Consider the following 9,804-nt stretch of genomic DNA (forward strand, 5'->3'; position numbering starts at 1 on the left):
TCTCCACAAACCTCCTTTGATCCATTTGTTCATCCAGAGTTTCCTTTCAGCCTGTTCTATGCTATGCCACATGCCATATATACTATCCATCATATGACAGTCTCAGCTATTCCTTGACTCCCCCCACCACGGCTAAGCATCTCTTCATGACACAGTAAGCAGACAATTCATGTGTAGTACTGTGGTTTGTATGTAAAATGTCCCCTAAAGGGTTGTGTTTTCAAGATTTGCTCTCTACAGTTGTTGGGGGGAGGGGGTATTTGGATGGAAGTGGGGTCTCTGAGCTCATCAGTGGGCTGACTTGTAGATGGAGCCATAATTTCACATTGTTACTGAGGGGTGGCAGACACTTGAAGGTGGACCCTGCTTGAAGGAAGTAGGCCACTGGGGCACGTTGATAGAGGAGATCTCTTGTCCCTGACCCCTTAGTGTTTGTCTCATGCTACTTCCAGAGTGCCGTAAGATATGCAGCTGTCCCCTACCATGCTCTCCCACAGGATGAAAAGCAAAGGAAGGCCAACCCCGAACTAAAACCCTGGAGACCGTGAGCTAAAATAAATCCCTCCTCACTTAGATAGTCTTGTCAGATATTTACCACAGTGACTAAAAGCTAACTAAACATATATCGTGCCCCAAAGAACACTTCATGGCTTTCTTCCTCTAGTTATATAAGAACGAAGAAAAATGTCTTTATTCTGACATTTTACTTAACTCCCCATTGTGTCATATTATATCAGAATAACACATCTTAATTTTATTCCTACTCTTTCTGATGTTGTTGTCATAATTATAATTATGTGTTAACACATGTATGTGTGTGTGTGTGTTTACTCATGATGTTTTCTGATTATTTTTTAAACTAATATATTTTGTGTGAAATGATTAAAAAAAATGAACACTAGCTATATTTTTCTGCCCAAATGAGAGGAAAATGTTTCCAATTATTTTCTAGAGCAGGACATTTGGTACAGATAAGGTTGCTATAGCAACCTTAGAACAAAGCTTAATTTGGGCCGAATGAGTGCACCTACTTTGTTTCCAATTCATTTCCTGTTTGATCAAGCATTTATGCGTAGAGCTGTGTTTACAAACACTACAGAAATAGTGCGTATGTGGGAAATCATTTAGGGATGCAGTTCCTCAACTTCCCACTTGCATTCACCACCTTTTCTAAGAGCCAATATTACAGTTCCCATAGGAATTATGTTTATCCAGGAAAAATAAAATTTAGTCCAATTTTACTCAAGATTGAAAACTTTGAACATCAATTGGCTCTTAACAAGTCTTCAAAAAATATTTTGACATTAAAACATACTTTAGTTTCTAATGTTCATCTTTACACTGTGTTGGAAAAGAAATATTTATTGTGTTTGCCTGAGAAAAGAAACACTTTAGTTTAGTCAATGTGAGCGTATTTCTTCTGTACAGATCAAGTACCTGGAAGGGTCTTGCTAGTATACTTGTTTGGGTCGAGGTGGCTTCAGAGTAGAGTATCTGTGGCTTCTGGTTTTATGAAAGCAGATATACTATGTTCCGGTGTGTATGTTTCTCTCTCACAAAGGCTAAAAGGCTTAGATTTTAGGAAAGATTCAGTCTCCTGCAGTTCAAGTAGAGTTCAAGTAGTTTACATCTCACATACTGTTTAACCATTACCTAAAATTAATTTCCTGATCCCTTGTGGTAGGCCTTTTGCCAAACTTGTCCTGATTTGCCATGCAACTCCACCTCTCCTCAGAGCACCAAGTCTAGACTACACTTAGCTATTTAAAATACTTATTTGCATACCTGCCTCCTTCCTAGACAGAGTTCCACAAGGAATGCCTTTTTAAACTTGGTATTTTCTTCCCATCAAACCAAAACAACACCTGGCATATAGCAGGTGCTATGTACAAATTAAATTTAAAAAAATGTTATAACTCAAAATCCAAAAAGATACAAGAATCAAAAAGAAAATCACACATACACACACAAAAGAACAAAAAAAGCCACCACCACCAGCAATGACAACAAAAATGCAGGACAATTAATTCCAGAACTCTAAGTGCACAGATATTCCTTGACATGAAGGTATTAGAAGGAGAGGTTCTCATATTAGTGGAATGGGGAAGACCTTCGTAAAAAGCTACCATCAAATGATCATAAACCGTAACAAGTGTTACATACCAAACTCTTCATTAGTCCACTCAAGGATATATGTCTCTTCCAACTTGAAATGACACCAAGGAGTATAAGAGTATAAGGCAGAACAAATGCATCTGCAGAATGACTAAAGCCAACAGTAAGAGCAAGAAGCCAAGCTGGAGCTTAGGAGTCAGTCAGCCAGGGAAACGGAAGGCTTTAAGGAAGGGGGGTGGGTGGGTGGGATCTGACCTAAACCACAAAGAGGGGGTTAGAGAAGTAGGCAGAGTATACAGAGAAAACAGTGGGAAATAGTCGAATGCAATGAGACAGGACAAATTCTAGGGTAACAAAAGCATATGTGTACCTTGTTCTAGAACTATCTGAAAAGGTGACTCCTTGCTTATCAGAGGAATGATGGGTAAGAGCCAATACCTTAAGGCCAGGGACTGGGAAATTGCATAGAGAGCTTTATAAACAAGGACCGAGTTCCTGTATCCAGACCGAGAAATGGTTCCAACACTTACTGTCCACTGCTTTATTCCCCTTGGACTATTTTTAAACTATAAATAAGGGTCATGAGAAAGGACAATATGAAATATCAAATTCTTTCTCAAGCTCACTGTTCCTCAAAGATTATTTTATTTTATTTTTCCAGAGCTGAGGACCAAACCCAGGGCCTTGCACTTGCTAGGCAAGCGCTCTACCACTGAGCTAAATCCCCAACCTAACCCCTTAATTTTTTTTTAAATAAAATATATGAGTTCAATTGTCTTAGTTACTGTTCTATTGCTGTGAGGAGACACCAAGACCCAGGAAACTTTTTTATTGAATTTTTAAAATTTATTTTACCTCATCCCGTTTCCTCTCCCCATCTCCCCCCGCCCCCGCTTCCTACCTACACCCCCTTCAGAAAGGGTAAGGCCTCCCATGGGAGTCAGCAAAGCATGGCATATCAAGTTGAGGCAGGACCAAGCTCTTCTGCATCAAGGCTGAGTGAGTCATCTCACCATAGGGAAAAAGTTCCAAAAAGCCAGTTCATGTGCCAGAGACAGATCCTGGTCCTACTACGAGGGGCCCCACAAACAGAAAAAGCTACACAAATGTCACTCACATGCAGAAGGCCTAGGGCAGTCCCACGCAGGCTCCCTAGCTGTTGGTCTAGAGTCTGTGAGCTCCCAGGAGCTTGGATCAGCTGTCCCTGTGGGTCTCTCCATCATGATCTTGACCCCCACCCTTGCTCATATAAACCTCCCCCTCTCTTCAACTGGACTCCCAGAGCTGTACTTATTGCTTGGCTGTGGATCTCTGCATCTGCTTTCATCAGTTACTAGATGAAGGTTCTATGATGACAGCTAGGGTAGTCACCAATCTCATTACAGGAGAAGGCCAGTTCAGGCACCCTCTCCACTATTGCTAGGAGTCTTAGATGGAGTTATCCTTGTGAATTCCTGGAAGTTTCCCTGGTACCAGGTTTCTCCTAACTCCATAATGACACCCTCTATCAAGATATCTCTTTTATTGCTCCCCCTCCTTCTCTCCCCCAACTCAACAATCCCTGTCCCTCATGTTCCCATTCCCATCCCCTTCCCTTCTCTTACCCCGCCCCCAGCACCTAGTTTACCCAGAAGATATCATCTATTTTCCTTTCCCAGGATGATCCATGTGTCTGTCTTATGCTCCTCCTTGCTACCTAGCTTCTCTGGGGCTGTGGATTATAGCCTGGTTGTCCTTTGCTTTACATCTAGTATCTACTAATGAGTGAGTACATACCATGTTTGTCTTGGTCTGGGTTACTTCACTCAGGATGATTTTTTTGTAGTTCCATCCATTTGCATGCAAATTTCATAGAGTCATTGTTTTTTTTTTTTTACCAAGTAATATTCCATTGTGTAAATGTACCACATTTTCTTTATCCATTCTTTGATTAATAGGCATCTAGGTTGTTTCCAGGTTCTGGCTATTATGAATAATGCTGCTATGAACATAGTTGAGAAAGTGTCCTTGTGGTATGATTGAGCATCCTTTTGATATATGCCCAAGAGTGATATCACTTGAGGTAGATTGATTCCCACTTTTCTGAGAAACTGCCATACTGATTTCCAAAGTGGCTGTACAAGTTTGCACTCCCACCAGCAGTGGAGGAGTGTTCCCCTTATCCCACATCCTCTCATTAGCTGTCATTAGTGATTTTGATCTTCATCATTCTGACAGATGTAAGGTAGTATCTCAGAGACATTTTGATTTGCATTTCCCTCATGACTAAGGATGTTGAACAATTCCTTAAATGTCTTTAGGCCATTTGATATTCTTCTGATGAGACTTCTCTGTTTAGATCTCTACCCCATTTTTTAATTGGATTATTTGGTATTTTGATGTCTAGTTTCTTGATTTTTTTAATCTATTTTGGAGATCAGCCCTCTGTCAGATGTAGTATTGGTAAAGATCTTCTCCCATTCTGTAGGCTGCCATTTTTGTCTTGACCCAGGCAAAAGAAAGCATTTAATTGTGGGCTTGCTTGCAGTTTTAGAGAGTCCATCATCATCATGGTGAAAAGCAAAGAGGCATGATACTGACACTGGAACAGTAGCTGAGAGCTTTACATCCTGATCTGGAGGTAGCAACAGGAGAGAGAGAGAGAGAGAGAGAGAGAGAGAGAGAGAGAGAGAGAGAGAGAGAGAGAGAGAGAGCCTGGCATGGGTTTTTGAAACTTCAAAGCCCACCTCCAGTGACATACCTCCTCCAATAAGGCCAAACCTACTCTAACAAGGCCACACTTGCTAATCTTTCACAAACAGTTCCACTAACTGGGGACCAAGCATTCAAACATATGAATCTATGGGGCCATTCTCATTCAAACCATCACAACAATGAAATAGTATATTTTAAGGAAGTTACATTTAGTTCACATATTATCTGCCTTAAACTACTAACTAGATTTTAAAGTCAATTTTTAAAGATTTTCATTGATATTCTGGAAATACATAACACAGGCACATACACAGAGAGAGACTTTATTCATGTAAAAATAAAAGTGAATAGAGCTACTAATAGAAAAGAGATTTGAATATTGAAGATGACTCTCATTTTCAACAAAACAATAGAAATGAGTTAAGTTATATATTATGCAACTACAAAAAATAATTTTTTAGAATAAAAATAATAGGCTATTGACCTATTGTACTTAAAGCAGTTGCTATATTTTTCTCACAAGAAACTTTAGAAAACAGGTAAATTTTAAAAGAAATCATTGGAAAGAAAACATGTAAGAGGCTATAAATCTAATTTAATGGGAGGTTAAGACAAAAAAAATTTTTTTTTTACATAAAAGACTAATTCTGAAGAGAAACGTTAAATAAACATTAAGTGGGACTCAATTATTACAATAAATGCAGATCAGATGTAGAGAACTGTGAGGGGCATAGGTGGAGACATGATGTACTAAATGAATATAAAGCCGTAATATCTGACATTTCAATAAATGATCTGGGAAGCTGAAGCATAGGTGAAGTGATATAAAAGCTGTGCACCAAATTAACAAAATATTATGATTCAGGATCAAAACAGATAGTCAATTGCTAGCAACAAGGAACATAAAAGGCAGGGAAGTAGCCTTTAATAAGAAGATATGAAACCAATTATTAGAAGTAAAGGCCATATAAATGGGATGGATAATTCTATACTGTGTCTCTCCAGAGCACTGAGGATTAATGAGATGACAACATACTCTCATTTATATCAAAGCGAGGTGATGAAACTGTGAGAGGAAAGTGTTTTCATTAATTAGGAGATACATTCTGTATGAACATGAGGATTTCTAGGCTTGGAACTTTCCTCCTGGATTTCAAGTACACAGAAAAAGTCTTGCTACTATTTTAATGGCTTATACAAACAGAAAGTCAGAAAGATAGGTATCAAGCACAGTTGTTCTTACTTATAATCCTAGCACTTGCCCAAGGCAGGAAGAATTCGCTTGAGTTCAAGACAGTCTAGGCTACATAGTGAGTCTCTGGCCATCTTGGGTTACATTGTGAGACTCTGTCTCAAAAAAAAACAAAACAATACCCCCCCCCCCAAAAAAAACAGTTAAGAAGAACCAAAACCTAAAACTAAATCACCATTAAGAGTCCTCCCTGACTACAAGAGGCAGGTAAATATTTGTCTGAATTTTTTGAGCTCTCCAAGCCAATCTTTAATCTTTTTTAATATTATCCAATATCTCATATAGCCTCATTAATTAATACCCTAGCATCATTTAATAGTAAAATTAGAATACATATATGTTCTACAACATATAAGAATGCATAACATGTATTGAATTTATATGTCATTTGCCATATTCCACATAGAGTGCCATACATCTTGAACGGTGGCTTATTAAACATGCTTGGGATGAACCCTCACGTGATGCTGTGTACTTAAATTACTTATCAGATTATTGCCTCTCAGCTCCAAATCCCAGTTCCACAAAGAGACAGCCCAGTCCTTTCAACACTTTTTCTTTATAGAGTTCACAGTGCTGAGCTCTGACAACAGAAGGTGTTGCAGGGGCATTGATGCGGGAAGCGATGTCTTTTCCCCTAGGTCTGGTGTGCGCCTCAAGCCAAGCACCAGCAACAAGGACATTTTCTCCAGCATCTGCTGCCTTGTGCATGCCGAAGCCAGTAGTTCTGGTGGCCAAATCTTCCTCAGGCACCCTATTCGATAGATTTATTGCCAAGTTCCTACTTGGCAAGTCATCCCCCTGTGTGTGGTTCCCTCTGCTACCTTCCCAGATCGTTTTGCAGCAAGCTATTTCCACTAGCTTTTCCCTAAGGACTGCCTCAACCTAGAGGCTCTGGCTGCCCTTTGTGACCTTCCACTAATTCTTTTTCACAGCTCCCCAGCAGATCCTCAGTTACCCACAATCCCCCATTAAACTTAATTATTCCTAATATTACATTTTGTTTAATAACATGGGGTTGTCTCTTGTTTGGAGTCTGATATACAGTCCTGTGTGTGTGTGTGTGTTGTGTGTGTGTGTGTGTATACACATGTGCACAAAAGCAGATGTGTATTCATGCATGTGTGATATATATGCATATACATGCAAATGAGCTTGGAGACAGAGGTAATTATTGGATATAGTTGCTATAATATGTTCACCTTGTGTTTTGAGGCAGGGTCTCTCACTGAAACCAAGGATTTGCTGATTCAGCTAGACTGGCTGGCCAGCAAAATTTGGAGGTTTGCCTATCTCTACCTTCCTAGCACTGGGATTAGAAGTGTTTACCATCACTCTTGGTTGGGGATCAAACATAGATCTTAGGCTTGTGTTTCCAGCACTTTACTGATTGAGATTTCTCTCCATCCTCTAACATGGTGCCCAGATAAGACAGTAATTACTATATTATCTTGCTAGAAAGTAGACTTAGAAGATCTTTGCCAATATCATATAGTTAACTGGTTGTATTACTTTTCTATTTTGCTAGAATACAATGGTCAAGGAAAGTTATTACAGAATGTAGCACAAATCCTAATTGATCTTTAAAATAAAAACCCAGAGTCAGATATTAAGAGAAGAAAGCTTAAAGATCAGAGAAGTAGAGCAAGCCACAGCCACCACCTCTTACCTTGCCAACTTCTCGGCCTGAAAGAGAGCTAGTTCCTGTCCTGCCTTATCACTTCCTTTCTCTGCCCAGCCAGATCACCTCTTGTCTCCACTTCTCTAGTGCAGGAATTAAAGATGTAAGATCCCAAGTGCTGGGATCAAAGGTGTGTCCCACCACTGCCTGGCTCTGTTTGTCTTTTAGGCTGGATCAATCTTGTGCAGCCCAGGGTAGCCTTGAACTCACAGAGATCCATCTGCCTCTGCCTCTTGAGTGCTGTGGTTAAAGGTGTGTGCAATACGTGGCCTCAGTGGCTAACTAATGGTTTAGCTCCACCCTCTGATCTCCAGGCAAGCTTTATTTAACAAACGAAATATTTATAAACAAAATATCACCACAAAACAGCTTGTTGGGACTTACAGTTCTAGAGAGATGAGAGTCTGTCATGGCAAGGAGATGTGGCAGTAAGTGGCGTGTGTGGTGGTGGAAGCAGAAAACTGAGAGCTCCTCAAACACAGGCTCAAAGCTACGAGTGAGCCGGGAATAGCACCTCGCTTTTAAACCTCAAAGCCTGTTCCCGTTACACACTTTCTCCAGCAAGACCATACCTCTTAAATTTACCCTAACAGCACTGCTAACTGGGCATTAAGTATTCAAACATCTGAGCCTATGGGGGACATTCTCACTCAAACTACTACTGATGCAAAAATTGGACTTGAACTAAGGCGTTTTTGTTGGAATTTTTTAAGTGTATACATCAAGCAATTAATTATTTAAGGCTAGGTATCATGAAAAATAGCTCACTTTTTATTTGCAGTTAAGTTGTATACTGCAGTGTACTATTTATTTTGTATAAACCAGCTCTTCTGACACTTTTTTAAACATTGTACAATGTGACAGTTGGCTTTATTAATTTGTCAAAACCTAGGATCACCTGGGAAGAGAATCTCAATGCAGGATTGTCTACACTGGGTTGGTCCTGTGGGTATGTCTGTGGGGTGAGTGCCTTAATTAAATTAGTTAAATTAATATGATGTTGGAATACTAAGCCCACTATGTGTGGCACTATTCCATAGGCAGGAGTTCCTGAACTGTGCAAGAGTGGAGAAATCGAGCTGAATGCAAGCAAGCAAGTAGGTATGCATCATTCATTCCCTCTCAGCTCTTTACTGTGGATATGATATGACCAGCTGTCTCAATCTCCTGTCATTGTGACTTCCCTATAAGTACAGATATAGCCTAGAATTGTGAGCTAACACAAACCCTTTCTCCTCTAAGTTGCTTTTTGTCAAAATATTTTATCATAGCAACAGAAACAAAAGAAGAATATAATAATATGATATAATCTTACTCCCAGCACATTAGACATGTGCTTCATCTTTCAATTATCATATTAACTTCATACTAACTCACTGAAAAATTCCAAAGCTTTCCCAGGGACCATAACATACAATTTATTCTACTTTACATCTAACGACTGAGATCTGAGTGCCAATGGAGTTGTAGCTCTCATGTCCAAATTCAGCAATCAGAAGATTCAATGAGAATGAGAATGATTGAGAAGTGACATGCAGTAAATGCTTAATAACTAAGAAATGAATTAGTCTGTTGTATAGATAGATGAACACTATTCCTTCACACAAGCGTCACCTTTATGTTCACACTGTGTTCAATGCTCATGTCAATATCATAGAATTTAAGCACCAAAATGTGCTAGGCATTGTGATTTCCCATTCTCACCTGAAGAATTTAAGAACTGTCATATCAAAAATAATTCAGCCATGTGTGTGAGTGGGGCAGATTAACACTGGGCCTTGATTCACCCAATCTATCCTTGGATTGGCAGCTGAGACCTGTCACTTTGAGGTTTAGCCATAGGCTCCCCAGGGCAGCTTAGCTTACACTGACTGCTGTATCAGCTTGCTGCATAGTAGTGGGGTTTGCCTCCCATAAGATGCTAAATATCTATCACAGAGGCACCAAGTGCCTGACCACCAAAGAATCCTAGTGATGGCTGAGGGCACAGGTTCAGAAAGTTTACAGAAGTTGTTTACAGAAGGCTTAAGGTGAATGCTATACTAACTGCTCACATGGGTCT

The sequence above is a fragment of the Peromyscus leucopus genome, chromosome 4 (genome assembly GCF_004664715.2).
Source record: "Peromyscus leucopus breed LL Stock chromosome 4, UCI_PerLeu_2.1, whole genome shotgun sequence".
NCBI lineage: Eukaryota > Metazoa > Chordata > Mammalia > Rodentia > Cricetidae > Peromyscus > Peromyscus leucopus.